The sequence below is a fragment of the Vipera ursinii genome (genome assembly GCF_947247035.1).
Source record: "Vipera ursinii genome assembly, chromosome: Z".
NCBI lineage: Eukaryota > Metazoa > Chordata > Lepidosauria > Squamata > Viperidae > Vipera > Vipera ursinii.
Window position 1 is genome coordinate 5061517 of NC_139517.1, and position 14968 is coordinate 5076484.

The following is a 14968-nucleotide window of genomic DNA, read 5'->3' on the forward strand; positions in this document are numbered from 1 at the left end:
CCAGCCAGACTTTCTGCATTGTAATTACACACCAGAACATCACTTAATGACGGAGTTATTAGCATTCTCAGAAGAATGGCTGAAGAAGAAAAGCTGAAATGCCCTCTTGATATTTCTCCTAATCTCCCCCTTCTTCATGTCTAACTTTTCTGATATGGCAATTAGAGATCTGCAGTTATTTTTCTGCTTTTTAAGAAAAGAAAAAATCCACTCTGTGACTATGTTGCAGGAATTTCAGCCCTGTGTTTTTTTTGAAGGGCATATTCCTTTATGAAAAATAGATGTTTCAAAATACAAACGATGGTCAAAATTCACACCAATACAAACAGGCTGGCTTAATTAAACTGAAACAATTTGGGATTTGATTCTCCTCACAGATTTCTAGTTCATTTAATGATAGTATGCAGACCATAGACTGACAAATCCCTACAGCCCCTGTCAACTTTATACTGGGCAAAAATATGTCAGCACAGTTTTATTAAAATAAAATAAAAACTAAATGGAATAAAATATTAAAAGATAAAATAAGATAAAATTATATGCAATGGCTTAATATTAACCATTGTCTTTATTTTATTTTATTGCTTTACAGCTGGAGGGAGAGAGGGAGGGAAAGGAAAGGAAAGGAAGGGAGGGGAGGGAAATCAGCTTAAAAAATATTGTCTGTGAATGTGGAAAGAGTTCACACTTTAGCAGCAGAGGGTTAAAACATATCCTGTTTCTAGCAGGTGCCAAATGACAACGCTATAAGGTTTATTTGACTGGAAAAACAGTTTTTGCATTGAATCAGGAAGAGTTTTTTCAGTGTGCATTTCTCTCTCTTGAGGAATAATATAGGCCACTGTCATCTGCTTGGAGATTGGTTAGTTGCAGAAAAAACTGACTTTTTACAGCTGGAGAAAAAACTGACTTTTTTTAGACATCTCTTGTAATGCTAACCAAAGTATGGAGAGCAATGTTAGGTTGACTATTTCCACTGCTCAAAATAATGCCTATCGTTCCATTTATTTCCCAGGGGAAATGACATTGCCAGCATTTTTTTAACAGAAAATCCAGACATGATGAAGATATAAAGAAACTAAAATATGTACTGGTAGTCCTTGATTCATGACCCTAATGGAGACTGGCCCTTTCAATTGGAAGTCATGATGGCCATTTAGTGAAGAATCCATGTGATCACCTCACTGTCAAGATTCCGAATGATGCACCCAACAAAGCAAGCACAGCTGAAATGATCCAATCTCTAATGCAAAACTTTATTGAGTACACCATTTCAGCAGACGAATGGAAAACCAGCTCTGATTTATTGGCGCCAATACCAGTATATTAAAATTATAGAAAACTCCCCTCCCCCTAATAGTGCAGGTCACATTGTCCAATTAAACATCAGACAGTTATTATGAGAGAAAGTCTTTGCTTGAGCGACCTTTGTTCTCATGGTCTGGCAGTTTGGCAACTGCAGTCCACATTCCATTCTTTCCCCCTCCCCCCTGAATCTGTAGGCAAGCTAAGAAGCAATAATGGCAGAAGCAGCATAAGCAGCATAAGCATTTTTCACAGCTTGACACTCACTTACAACCCCCCCCCCCAATCCCTGCTCTTCCCAATGCAGTTGTTAAATGAATTTCAGGTCATTAAGCAAAGCATGGGGTGTCTCAAAGCCCCAGGAGAAGTCCAGCAAGGTCTAATGCAGGCCCTGCCCTGGGTGTCCCATGACCTCTCCAACCCCCCAAAGACACAACATGCTGTACTTCCCACACCTCAGGGTCTTGCAGACCTTGGGCCCACTTTCCACCCCACTGAAACCGACCACTTCCTCCTCATCCCAGGTCACCCATTGCACATTTACCATTTGATTTGAAGATTCCAGAGTTTGAGTTAGGCAAGCAAAGCAAGCTTTGTCCCTGAACCAGATGGCATTTTCTGAGCAGCTAAAGTCCAGTGCAGTCACACAGAAAATGGTGGCCATTTTTGGGATTGTGCAACACAGCCCAACAAAAAAGCAGATTGCTTTGCTGTCTTATTGTGAGCTCTGGAGCAATACAGATATTTAAAAAGTAAGTGAATGATAAGTGGTGCAGACTTAGGAGAAGCAGTAGGGACCAATGGGGTGGAAAGCAGGTCCAACACCTCCAGGGACCCAGTGTGGGTGTGTGTGGAGAAAGATAGATGAGGACACTCTGAAACATCCCTGTGATCAGTCATAAGGGTGAACGACCATGGGGGCATTGCATGTTAACTACATAGTCCTTGACTTTACAAGAGTTCATTTAGTCACCATTCAAATTCTGTGAAAAGTACATGATCTTTTCACATTTATGACCATTGCAGTATTTCCATGGTCACATGATCAAAATTGAGACACTTCGCAACTGATTCATATTTATGACGGTCATAGCATCCCAGGATCACGTTTTGCAACCTTCTACCAAGCAAAGTCAATGGAGAAACCAGATTCATTTAACAACTGTGTTACTAACTTAATGACTGCAATGATTCATTTAACAACTGTGGCAAGAAAGGTCATAAAATAGGGCAAAAATCATTTGACAAATGTCTTGCTTAACAACAGAAATTTTGGGCTCAATTGTTGTTGTAAAGTCTACCTGTGGTTAGCATTATTTGGAATTATGCTAATAGGAAAAGCAAGTCTATGAATTTAGAAAAGCAGATGTGAGAAATCATGTGGAAAGCACTGTATTGTAAATATACAATTTAACAGATTTTCATTACTAAATTTTGGATACAAGAGAAAAAATATGTGTCCTAATTTATTTATTTATTTTTATTTGTTTATTGAACTTATATACTGCCCTTCTCCCATGGGACTCAGGGCGGTTCACAAGGTAATTAAAATAACACTACAAATACAGAAAGCTAATAACAATTAAAATAATTAAATTATCCTTGAGTAAAATATAAAATGCCTATAGCTCCAATTAAAACCCAATGTATGGTAGTGAAAGTTGGACCATAAGAAAGGCTGAGCGCCAAAGAATTGAGGCCTTTGAACATTGGTGCTGGAGAAGACTCCTGCGAGTCCCTTGGACTGCAAGGCGATCAAACCGGTCAGTCCTAGAGGAGATCAATCCTGACTGCTCTTTAGAAGGCCAGATCCTGAAGCTAAAACTCAAGTACTTTGGCCACCTAATGAGAAGGAAGGACTCCCTGGAGAAGAGCCTAATGCTGGGGAAGATCGAGGGCAATAGAAGAAGGGGACGACAGAGAATGAGGTGGCTGGATGGAGTCACTGAAGCAGTAGGCGTGAGCTTAAATGGACTCCAGAAGATGGTAGAGGACAGGAAGGCCTGGAGGAATGTTGTCCATAGGGTCGCGATGGGTCGGACACGACTTCGCAGCTAACAACAACAACACAATAAGTTAAAATTAAAATTCTCAGTCCTGGCCGGAAAGCTCAAAGAGCCAGGTCTTCAGGTCCCGGCGGAACGAACGAAGATCAGGGGCAGTCCTGAGCTCTACGGGTAACTGGTTCCAAAGGGCAGGTGCACCCACAGAGAAGGCCCTCCCCCTGGGTGTTACCCGCCGGCAGTCTTTTGCCAGCGGCACCCTGAGAAGGCCCTCCCTGTGGGAGTGCACAGGACAAAGGGAACTAATCCCAGAATAATGGATAAATTCCATTGTATCCAAACTATTTTATTTATTCTGTATAATAAAATGCATTTGGGTTTTCTCTTTGGTGTGTCTGTGTGCATGGTGTATTTCGGTATATCAGTATGCATGTGTATGTCTGAAAATAGAGCCTTGGTGGAGCAGTGGGCTAATGCCTCCTTAAGTAACACCAGCTGCCTGCAATTAGTGCAGGTTCGAGTCCCACCAGGCTCAAGGTTGACTCAGCCTTCCATCCTTCCGAGGTAGGTAAAATGAGGACCCAGATTGTTGGGGGCAATTAAGCTGACTTTGTAATAATGCCGCTTGGGGTGTGTGTGTGAAAGCCCTAACAAGAGGGGCATATACATTGAATGAAGGCTACTGCTAAGCTTCTAAGCCGCCCTGAGTCTTCGGAGAAGGGCGGGATATAAATGGAATTTAAAAAAAAAATTTGGTATATCAGTATGCGTGTGTATGTCTGAAAATATTTACAAAATCAGAATTGGAAATGACCTTAAAGATAAAGTAGCCTAAATTCTCTGTCTGGTGCAGGTTTTACTCTAACGTCTCTGATAGATGACTATTTACTAGAGAAGACCAGTATTGAAATTGAAACAGAACAAGGAAGATGGGCTCAAGCTATTCTCCAAACCACCTGAAGGCAAAACAAGAAACAATAGATGAAAACTAATCAAGGAGAGAAGCAACCTAGAACTAAGGAGAAAATTCCTGACAGTATGAACAATCAATCAGTGGAACAAATTGATTTTGGACGTTGTGGGTGTTCCATGACTGGAGATTTTTAAGAAGAGACTGGATAGCCATTTATCAGCATGTAACATAAGTCTGCTGTATGAGCAGGGAACTGCACTAGATGACTTCCAATGTCCCTTCCAATTCTACTGTTGTTAATGTCACTGTGTCAGGACAGAGCCTAGTCGAATTCTTGGCACCTTGTACAACCAAGAAGTTCATCCTGTTGTTCATCATGCATCTCCTTCTTTGTAATTGTAGTCTATTGGTTTGGATTGTGCCCTGGGAGGAAGAAAAGAATGTGTGAGTCTTCAGATAGTGGAAGATTGCTGTTATATCTGTGGACCACCTCAGCTATTTAGCTTACGCATAGGCTACTGGTGTGAGAAGTGAGACAGAGGAAAATAAAGAATTTTTATCCTGAAATTCTGATCTAAACCTTAGAACTGAAAGTGATCTTAAAGATAAAACAGGCTAACTCTCTAGCTGGTAGAGAGACCTACTCTAGTTCATCTGACAAATAATCAGGGAAGATCAGTATTGCCGTGAGAAAAAAGTTGACCGTTTTTTTGTGTTTGAGCTTTCGGATAGTGAAAGACTGCTATTGTTAACCAGAGTATAAATACATGCATTTCTTGTTACCTGGGCTTCTTTCCTTTTAAAGGGGCCCATCTTTGTTCAGCTGAATAAACACGTAAGCTTAAAGGCAACTTCTGGTTTCCTGTATATGTTACCAAGCCACACCTCAGATCTGGTCCAACACTATTGCTTAAATCTGTGAACTACCTCTGATAGCTTTCTTTGCATTTCATTTGCCTGAATGTTGATCTACTGCATGGAACAGAAATCAGTCAGAATCAGTTTCCTGTTTTTGCTCAGAAGAGAAGGCAAAATCGGTCATTGTGCCTCTCTGGCACAATAATATACGGCACTGTCAGCAGCTGATAAGGAGTTCAACTGAAGGGAAAACTGATTCTTGGAGTTGTCCGAAGCAATGGTGATGCGGCTTTGAAGAGAAGATGAAAACCATCTATTCCCATTATTGGGGTAGATTCTGGTAATCCATTCTAAACCTTTTCCTGGAGGCTGACGGACCCAGCTCCAAGCATAGTTACTATTAGTGATGGAGTAACCAGTAACTTTACAGAGCAAATTGAGATTTTGTCCTGGTCTTACAGTTTCAGGCCCTGAAGATACAAGTTGCACGTCAGATAGGGACCCTGAAGAAGTAAGAGACCAAAAATAAACAGGATTTACATGCCTCAGGAAAAAAAAATCACATAGTTACTTTCCCTAAAATTATGGACTCACATTTTGGCATGGCTAGCAGAGAAAAGAAAAACAGGAAGAAATTCATAGCGTCTTTTTAAATGCGTTGCTTCCAGTTTGACGTGTGCAGTTTGAAGAAAATGTAAAGATCCAAAATGAGGACCCTGCTTATAAAAGGGAACATTTCATGATGATGTTTGCATAAACCTACTGAGGTATAAAAGAGCTCCTAGAAAGCCAGGTTCAGTGGAGACTATGTATTCATTAAGAGAATCCAGATAAAGTTCCTTCCTTGCTTGCTTTCCTTACTTCATCAGATCACAATACAAAACCATTTCTCATGCTTGTAGCACAAGTCAGATTTTCACAGTCTTACATCAGCCCCATCCAGATCTTTGAACAAAGTTCTCAATACTTCTTTCTTTCTTTCTTTCTTTCTTTCTTTCTTTCTTTCTTTCTTTCTTTCTTTCTTTCTTTCTTTCTTTCTTTCTTTCTTTCTTTATTTTCCTTCCTTCCTTCCTTCCTTCCTTCCTTCCTTCCTTCCTTCCTTCCTTCCTTCCTTCCTTCCTTCCTTCCTTCCTTCCTTCCTTCCTTCCTTCTGTATTTTCTACACTATCTACCTCACCTAAGACACTCTGGATTGTTTCCAACTATATAATAAGTAAAGGTAAAGGTTCCCTGCACATGCGTGCTAGTCGTTTCCTACTCTAGGGGGCCGGTGCTCATCTCCGTTTCAAAGCCAAAGAGCCAGCGCTTGTCTGAGGACGTCTCAATGGTCATGTGGCCGTTATGACTAGATGCCAAAGGCGCACAGAATGCTGTTACCTTCCCACCGTAGTGTTCCCTATTTTTCTACTTGCATTTTTACGTGCTTTCGAACTGCTAGGTTGGCAGAAGCTGGGACGAGTAACAGGCACTCACTCTGTTACGTGGCACTTGGGATTAAACCCGCCAAACTGCCAACCTTCTGATCGACAAGTTCAGCGTCCTAACCCACTGAGCCACCGCGTCCCTAACTATATAATAAAAGCATATAAATACATAAATAAAAAACATAGTTTAAAATGGATTAAAAGCAATTAAATGTTTACATGGGAAAATGGGGGGAAGGTCCTCATCCTAGGTCCCACCAGTCAAAACTCCCAATCCTAGCAGATAACCTCATTGCTTGACTGGGTGGGATGAGTCTATGTAATAGGGACAAATGGCTCCTCATGTGTCCAGATCCCATGCCATGAAGGGATTTAAAGGTGATAACTAATCTATTGTATTGGACTCAGAAAAAAATATGTGAATGTTCCATTGGATGTACTGTAGAAGGATAGATAGATAGATAGATAGATAGATAGATAGATAGATAGATAGATAGACAGACAGACAGACAGACAGACAGACAGATAGATAGATGATAGATAGATAGATAGATAGATAGATAGATAGATAGATAGATAGATAGATAGATAGATAGATGCATGCATGCATATATCCTATGGACAGGGCAAGTGGCCCAATTTATGATGAAATTGCAACATTTAGTACAGGTATGGCCAATGTTGTAAATATGAACCAAAAGTGCAACGTAGCAGATAGGGTGGACCACAAAAGATCCTTTCAGTCATTCTAGAGTGTTTCTTTAATTTCCGTAGAGTTTGCTATTATTAGTAATCCAAATCAATCACCTGCAGGGTAAAAGCCCTTTCATTATGAACCATGGAGTACCATAGTGATCCAATTCAAGAAATAGATAGATTGATGGCTTTTTGACATTCCAGTCTAGCAATGGGAGAGAGTGACTGGCTCAAACCCAAACAACCAACATTCTCTGCCTATGGATAGAATAGGTGACATTTTCACCTATTCCCCAAATCAAAGACTGCTTTTAGTTTAATTTCAGGGAAAGAACCAATTTGGTGCCTTTGCAATCTAGAGTATTTCTTTCACTGAGTTTTCTCTATAATTTAAATTTTAAAAAGGGGTTTTGGCTTATGCACGGTTTTCTGCTGTGAGAAGTAAGCAAGAAGAGAATAAGAAAAATAAGAAAATTGTATCATGAAATTCTGATCTAAACAGTGGTGGGATTCAGCCGGTTCGCATCAGTTTGGTAGAACTGGTAGCTAAATTTTGTTGAGTTTGGAAAACCATCTGAATCCATGCTGCTTCTGGAAGTGTGTTCTAGGCCTCAGAGGCCTGGAGGAGGTCTCCCAGGCCTAGAACAGCCCACCAGCAGTGCATGGATGTCACTTCCAGAAGTCCACTCTAGGCCTTGGAGGCCCAGGCCTGCATCCACGCAGAGAACCGGATGTTCAGGTATTTGAATCCCACCACTGGATCTAAACCTTAGAATTAGAGGTCATCTTTTATCTTGAACAGTCAATTCTCTATATGGTGTGAGTTCTACTCTAGCTCCTCTGAGCAATTAATAGGGAAGACCAGTAGTGAAAGAGAATTGATCCCATCATTGGATAGCCTGGTTCATGCCTGACACCTTTTACAGGGATCACCTTCTTTGTAATTTTAATCCATTAGTTTTGATAACGCTGTGTGAGATAGTAGAGAAAAAATCCACCACTTCTTTTTGTGTGAGCCTTTAGTGAGTGAAAGATTGCTATTATATCTGTGGAACACCTCAAAAAGCTTTTTTTTCTCCTCCTACTTCTGATTCTTTTCGTCTTGTTGAAGGACATTGTGACCCAAACTCTATCCCATTTCTATCTGTGTTATAGTAAAGGTAAAGGTTCCCCTGCACATGCGTGCTAGTCGTTTCCGACTCTAGGGGCCGGTGCTCATCTCCGTTTCAAAGCCGAAGAGCCAGCGCTTGTCCGAGGACGTCTCCGCGGTCATGTGGCCGGCATGACTAGACGCCAAAGGCGCACGGAACGCTGTTACCTTCCCACCGGAGTGGTCCCTATTTTTCTACTTGCATTTTTACGTGCTTTCAAACTGCTAGGTTGGCAGAAGCTGGGACGAGTAACAGGTGCTCACTTTGTTACATGGCACTCGGGATTTGACCGGCCAAACTGCCGACCTTCTGATCGACTAGCTCAGCTGCAAAAAGAAAAAGAAAAAAGGCATCTCATTTCTATGTCATCAAGATTGTGCTTACTATTTTGCTTTATAAAATTCATATCAATGAACTGGAGTGGATTCAGTCTAATGGATCAGTTGGATAGAATGAATTAGGTTATTGTCTCAAGGTGACTTTCAGTGTCTGAGTCCACTGTTTTGATGTTCTTCTGGGAGATATATTCCTCCAAAAAGTTAAGTGATTTCATTTGTCTGAATGTTGATCTACTGCATGGAACAAAAAAAAAAAAAGCACAGTCGGAATCAGCTTCCTGTTTTTGCTCGGAGGTTCAGGCAAAATCAGTCAGTGTGCATCTCTAGCACAATAATACATGGCAGTGTCAGATGTTGACATGAAGGTCAACTGAAGGGAGTATTCATTCTTGGAGTTGTCTGAAGTAATGGTGGTGCGGCTTTGAAGAGAAGATGAAAACCATTTTCTCCCATCATGTGGGAAGATTCTGGCAATCCATTCTAACCCTTTCCCTGGAGGCTGACGGACCCAGTTCCAAGCATAGGTGCTACTAGTGATGGAGACACCTGTAACTTTACAGAGCAAATTGAGAGTTTGTCCTGGTCTTACAGTTTCAGGCCCTGAAGATACAAGTTGCACATCAGAAAAGCACCCTAGAGAAGTAAGAGACAAAATAAATAAATAAATATAATCAGGATTTGCATGTATCAGAAACAAAATCACAGACTTTCTCTAAAATGATGTACTGACATTTTGGCATGGCTACCAGAGAAAAGAAAAACAGAAAGAAATTCATAATCTATTTTTTAAAAGTTTTGTCCTCCAGTCTGACATGTACAATTAGAAGAAAATGTAAAGGCCCAAAGTGAGGACCCCGCTTATAAAGAGGAACATTTCATGAGGATATTTGCATATACAGGGAGGGAGTAGCATAGCTTGTGCAAAAGCTTTTTTTTGTGCAAAAAATGGTGCTAGAACCCCATTCTGAGCGTTCTATGAGAAAAAAGCCCTGTTTTTATGTTTTAATCTTATGATTTTAAAAATATATTTTTTTCTATTGTAAGGTGCCCCAAACCTAGCCATGTGGATTGCATACAAATATTATACAATTGGTAAATAAAGGTAGAACATATGTTAAATATACATCAAATAATAATATGCTTCCCTACAAAGCCAATTCTTGCTGAATGATGGACCATGTATAAAATGCTCCTAGGAAACCAGGATCATTTTGTATTCAATAAGAGAATATAGATAAAGTCCATCTTTTTCCTTCCTTCCTTCCTTCCTTCCTTCCTTCCTTCCTTCCTTCCTTCCTTCCTTCCTTCCTTCCTTCCTTCCTCCAAATTCCACCCCTAATGCCTGTTAGAAAACAGCTTATGTCGGTCTAATGTCTTTCCAATATTCATTATAATGTAAATTAGGAAAGGTTTGGAGACCTTTGTCAGAGGAAAAGTCTTATTTCCCATATCAGACTTCCTCTTTGAGTGCTGCTGTTTCACTAGCACTTAGCTATTCAGAAAATATAACTAGTTTTGCCGAGCACCCTCATTGAAAAGCTGATTGACTTGAAATTTCCCCCCTTCATCTGCGATTGGATTAAAGACTTTCTCAGGGATCGGTTACAAACAGTGAGGGTCGGGTCTGCTGTATCCACCCCCCTGAAGCTTTGCACCAGATCACCACAGGGCTGCATGCTTAGCCCCTACCTGTACTCATTGTACACATATGACTGTGTATCATCTGACCCATCTACTGCGATAATTAAGTTCGCAGGTGATACTACCATAGTGGGTCTTATTACAGGTGGGGATGAGACAGCATACAGCGGGGAGGTACAAAAACTATCTATATGGTGTTGCAACAACAACTTGCACCTGAACATCGGCAAGATGAAAGAGATGGTGCTAGACTTCCGGAGGAAAAAGGAGGAACCTGCCCCACTTTACATCGGGGGGGGGGGGGGGACTGTGTGGAGAGAGTTTCCTCCTTTAAATTTCTGGGAGTCTACCTCTATGAAGATCTTACCTGGAAAGTTAATACAACCCAGGTGGCCAGAAAGGCCCAACAGAGACTTCACTTTCTCAGGGTCTTGCGGAAGAACAGGGTAGAACAACGGCTAATGACCCTCTTTTACCAGTCTACTATAGAGAGCGTCCTCTCGTACTGTATTGTGGTTTGGTATGCTGGTCTGACAGCCGCGGATAGGAAAGCATTACAGAGGGTGGTGAGCACAGCACAAGACATCGTGGGACGTCCCCTGACACCACTGGATGACATCGCCAGGGCTCGCTGCCTTAGAAGAGTGAGGAAAATTCTCAGGGATGACTCACACCCTGGACGGTATTTCTTTACTCTCCTACCATCGGGTAGGAGATACAGGAGTATAGCCAGCCGCACCAACAGGCTGAAAAACAGCTTCTATCCATGGGCTGTTAGGCTTTTGAACAGGAAATAATTTTATAAACTTTATGCATGATTGACTTGCGAGGCCAGTGTGTTGTGCAATTAGCTCACATGGTGTAATAAGATGGAGGGTTTGTGTCACTGTGAGTTGGGACACAACTGGCTCAGCCAGTCTCAATGTGTACATGCTTGTACTTTGACAATAAAGGTTCATTCATAATGTAGGCAAAAAGGTGGGAAGTTGTTCTTCCTGAGATTTTGCTCTCTTGCACATGACACATGATCAGTTTCCTCAAACGTCTCAGAGTTATGGCAAGTCTAAGTAATCATGGCTTGACTGTACATTGACATTCTTGAGTTACTCACAACAGCACAGCAATTGCCTCTGTTCTAATATAGACAGTTAAACTGAGGAACAAAGATTCCAAAGAAAAGATCTTACAAAGTGAATTAATTGCATTCGGTATTGGCTTCTAGGCATACCACAAGTCTATGTAATCCCTGAGAGATAATGATAACTAGTGAAAAGCCATCTTCTCCAGTTGTGGTCACCCCTCTATCTTGCATTTAGATCTCTCTTGGACTTTCAAAAACAGAGTTATCTACATTTAACACTGGTAAAGAGTTGAGACAAGAGAACTGATCCTCAATGTCACTCCTCCCTAGGAGAGGCAGAATTGCAATGGGATATGAAATTTTATATTTCTATATTTTATACTCTGTTACATATTTTTTTACATTTTAGGCTACTTTCAAGACTCTCTACATGGGGGTGCCCTAGAAGACAATCTGTAAATTGCAAGACTTCTAGAGATGCAAGGCACAACAAGAAGCAATGGATTGAAACTAATCAAGAACCAATCTAGAACTAAGGAGAAATTTTCTGATTGTGAGAACAATTAACCTGTGGAACAGCTTGCCACCAGTTGTGACTGCTCCAACTCTGGAGGTTTTTAAGAAGAGATTGGACAACCATTTGTCTGAAATGGTGTAGGATTTCCTGCTTTTGTGTGTGTGTGTGTGTGTGTGTGTGTGTACTAGAAGACCTCCAAGGTTCCTTCCAACTCTTTTATTCTGTTAATTTCTCATTTTCCTTTGTTTTACCTTGGGCTGTCTTGGGTTTTTGAAAAGATCAGTCTGTATTTTCTTCATTCATGTTCCACTAGATTTTCCCTTCCTGTTTTTCCTTTGTTACTTCAAGGCGTCTCAGCAGTATATATTTCCCCATCACTAATGAGATTTATTTATTTACACATTTGGGCTTATATTTAGGTGTGCTTACTCCAAAACCTAATTCTGGAGGATTCAGAATATCCAGCGATCTACAAAATTAAATCACACAATACAATGGCAATAAATTGCACCGCTTCAATAAATTCGTTGCATATACAGAAACATGCAGTAAGTCTCTCAAATGGAGCTCATCTAAGGCAGACATTGATTGATAATCTTCCTTTTCCTTTGATATATAGTGGATAGTATAATGAAAATTTTCCTGGGCTCCAAGATCACTGCAGATGGGGACTGTAGCCAAGAAATTAAAAGACGCTTGCTCCTAGGGAGGAAAGCCATGGCAAATCTAGACAGCACACTAAAAAGCAGAGACATCACCCTGTCAACAAAAGTGAGTATAGTCAAGGCTGTGGTCTTCCCAGTTGCAATGTATGGCTGTGAAAGTTGGACCATAAAAAAGGCTGAGCGCCAAAGAATTGAAGCCTTTGAACTATGGTGCTGGAGAAGACTCCTGCGAGTCTCCTGGACTGCAAGGCGATCAAACCGGTCAGTGCTAGAGGAGATCAACCCTGACTGCTCTTTAGAAGGCCAGATCCTGAAGCGGAAACTCAAATACTTTGGCCACCTAATGAGAAGGAAGGACTCACTGGAGAAGAGACTCATGCTGGGAAAGATTGAGGGCAAGAGAAGAAGGGGACGACAGAGAATGAGGTGGCTGGATGGAGTCACTGAAGCAGTAGGGGTGAGCTTAAATGGACTCCAGAAGATGGTAGAGGACAGGAAGGCCTGGAGGAACGTTGTCCATAGGGTCGTGATGGGTCGGACACGACTTCGCAGCTAACAACAACATAATGAAAAGTAATGGAAAATGTTAGCTTGGGAAAGGGCTCATATTTCAATTACTCTCTAAATTATGTGGTTTCATTGGCACTTATCTGTTCAGAAAATGTAACTAGAGTTGGAAAGCAGATAGGAAGATGCTATACCTGATATTTTGCTCTCTTGCCTTTGATATGTGAGTAGTTTCCTGAAACATCCCAGAATTAACTTTATATCTATGTAACCATGGCTTGACTATACTTCTTCACTGTACTACTGGTGTCCTTGACTTATTCAGAGTAGCACAGCAATTCTAAATTGTTCCAAATTGAGTTTTGTCCTTCAATTCAGTTCTAAATTGAGGGACAAAGATTTCAAAGAAAGGAACTAATGTGGATAGTTTCTACCACTGTTCTTAATTGCTGTAACAACTTCAGCCTCCTAAAGCCCATCATGCTGTTCCATATGCAGTTGTTTCAATAATTTCTTAGAATTCTAGCAGATAAACTTCTCCCTTCTTTAGTTATACAGTGGAAATGAAAAGTAATTGAAAATTTGGGGACAACTGGAAAAAGAAATTTAGGGAGAGAGGAGTAAGGGAGAAATAGCAGGTAAACAAAATGAAACTCCAGAGAAATTGGATCAAAAATGGATGAATGAATTGAAAACATCCAAGAAGTGTTCAGCTGTTTATATTTACTAATATCATTCTGTATTTGTCCTGTATTTATATTTCTGTTTTGCAGTACCTTGGTGCCCTCTAGAGGAAATATCTTGCAAATGGCGAGAGAATTGGTTGTCTCCCGCAATATTTCTTACTTCTCAATCAGAGTTCTGGTTTTTAATGTTAACCTGATGATCTCAAGGGAGAAATTTGAAATAGAGTTTAGGCTGCATTGCCTTTTTCCTCTTTTATCCACTCTAGTTGTTAGATACCTGCAATGAATTCTTAGTTCATTAATACTTAGTGCATTTTATTTTGTTTGATTTTTCAGTTACTGATCTCTGGGGTTCAGCAATAGGAGTAAAGGGAAATCTGAACCAGAAACAAGGAAGGGATTGGGAGAGGAAAGAGAAAGAGAGAGAAGAGAGAGAGAGAAGAGAGAAGAGAGAAGAGAGAAGAGAGAAGAGAGAAGAGAGAAGAGAGAGAGAGAGAGAGAGAGAGAGAGAGAGAGAGAGAGAGAGAGAGAGAGAGAGAGAGAGAGAGGAGAAAATGAAGATAATTTCATTACTTTTGGAACCTGCTAGGTGTAAAAATCCACAGATTTTTCCAAGGAGTTAAGTCCTCTGAAGGAATTGAACCTCAAAGGGGGAAAATATATTTTGAGTTTCTTGTTTGGTTGCTAAGTTGTATCGAACTCTGCAACCCTATAGCACAGGGATTTTCAACCTTTTCACCCATTGTACCACTATTAGGATATGGCAACATCTGAGGACCACCAGTCGCCTAGCAAGGGGTCAAAAACTTGATGACCAAAAAAAAAAGGAAAAAAGTGATTAAGTACAGGTAGTCCTCGACTTACAACAGTTTGCTTAGTGACTGTTCGAAGTTACAATGGCACTGAAAAAAGTGCCCCCCCCCAAGCCACAGTCGAGCAAGACTCCTCCCTGCCTGCCTGGTGGTGCTCTTCCTCCTGTCCGAGGTTTTCATTGTTGTGAGCATTTCTGTTGAGGATTGGCAGCGGGGGTGGGGTGGGGTGGGTTGGTTTTTATTCCCCCGATCTGCTGGGTGGTTGCAGCAGATTTTGTTCACTTCACATGACCCTGGAACACTGTGACCATCATAAATAGGAATCAGTTGCCAAGCATCTGAATGTAAATCACAAGGCCCTGGAGATGCTG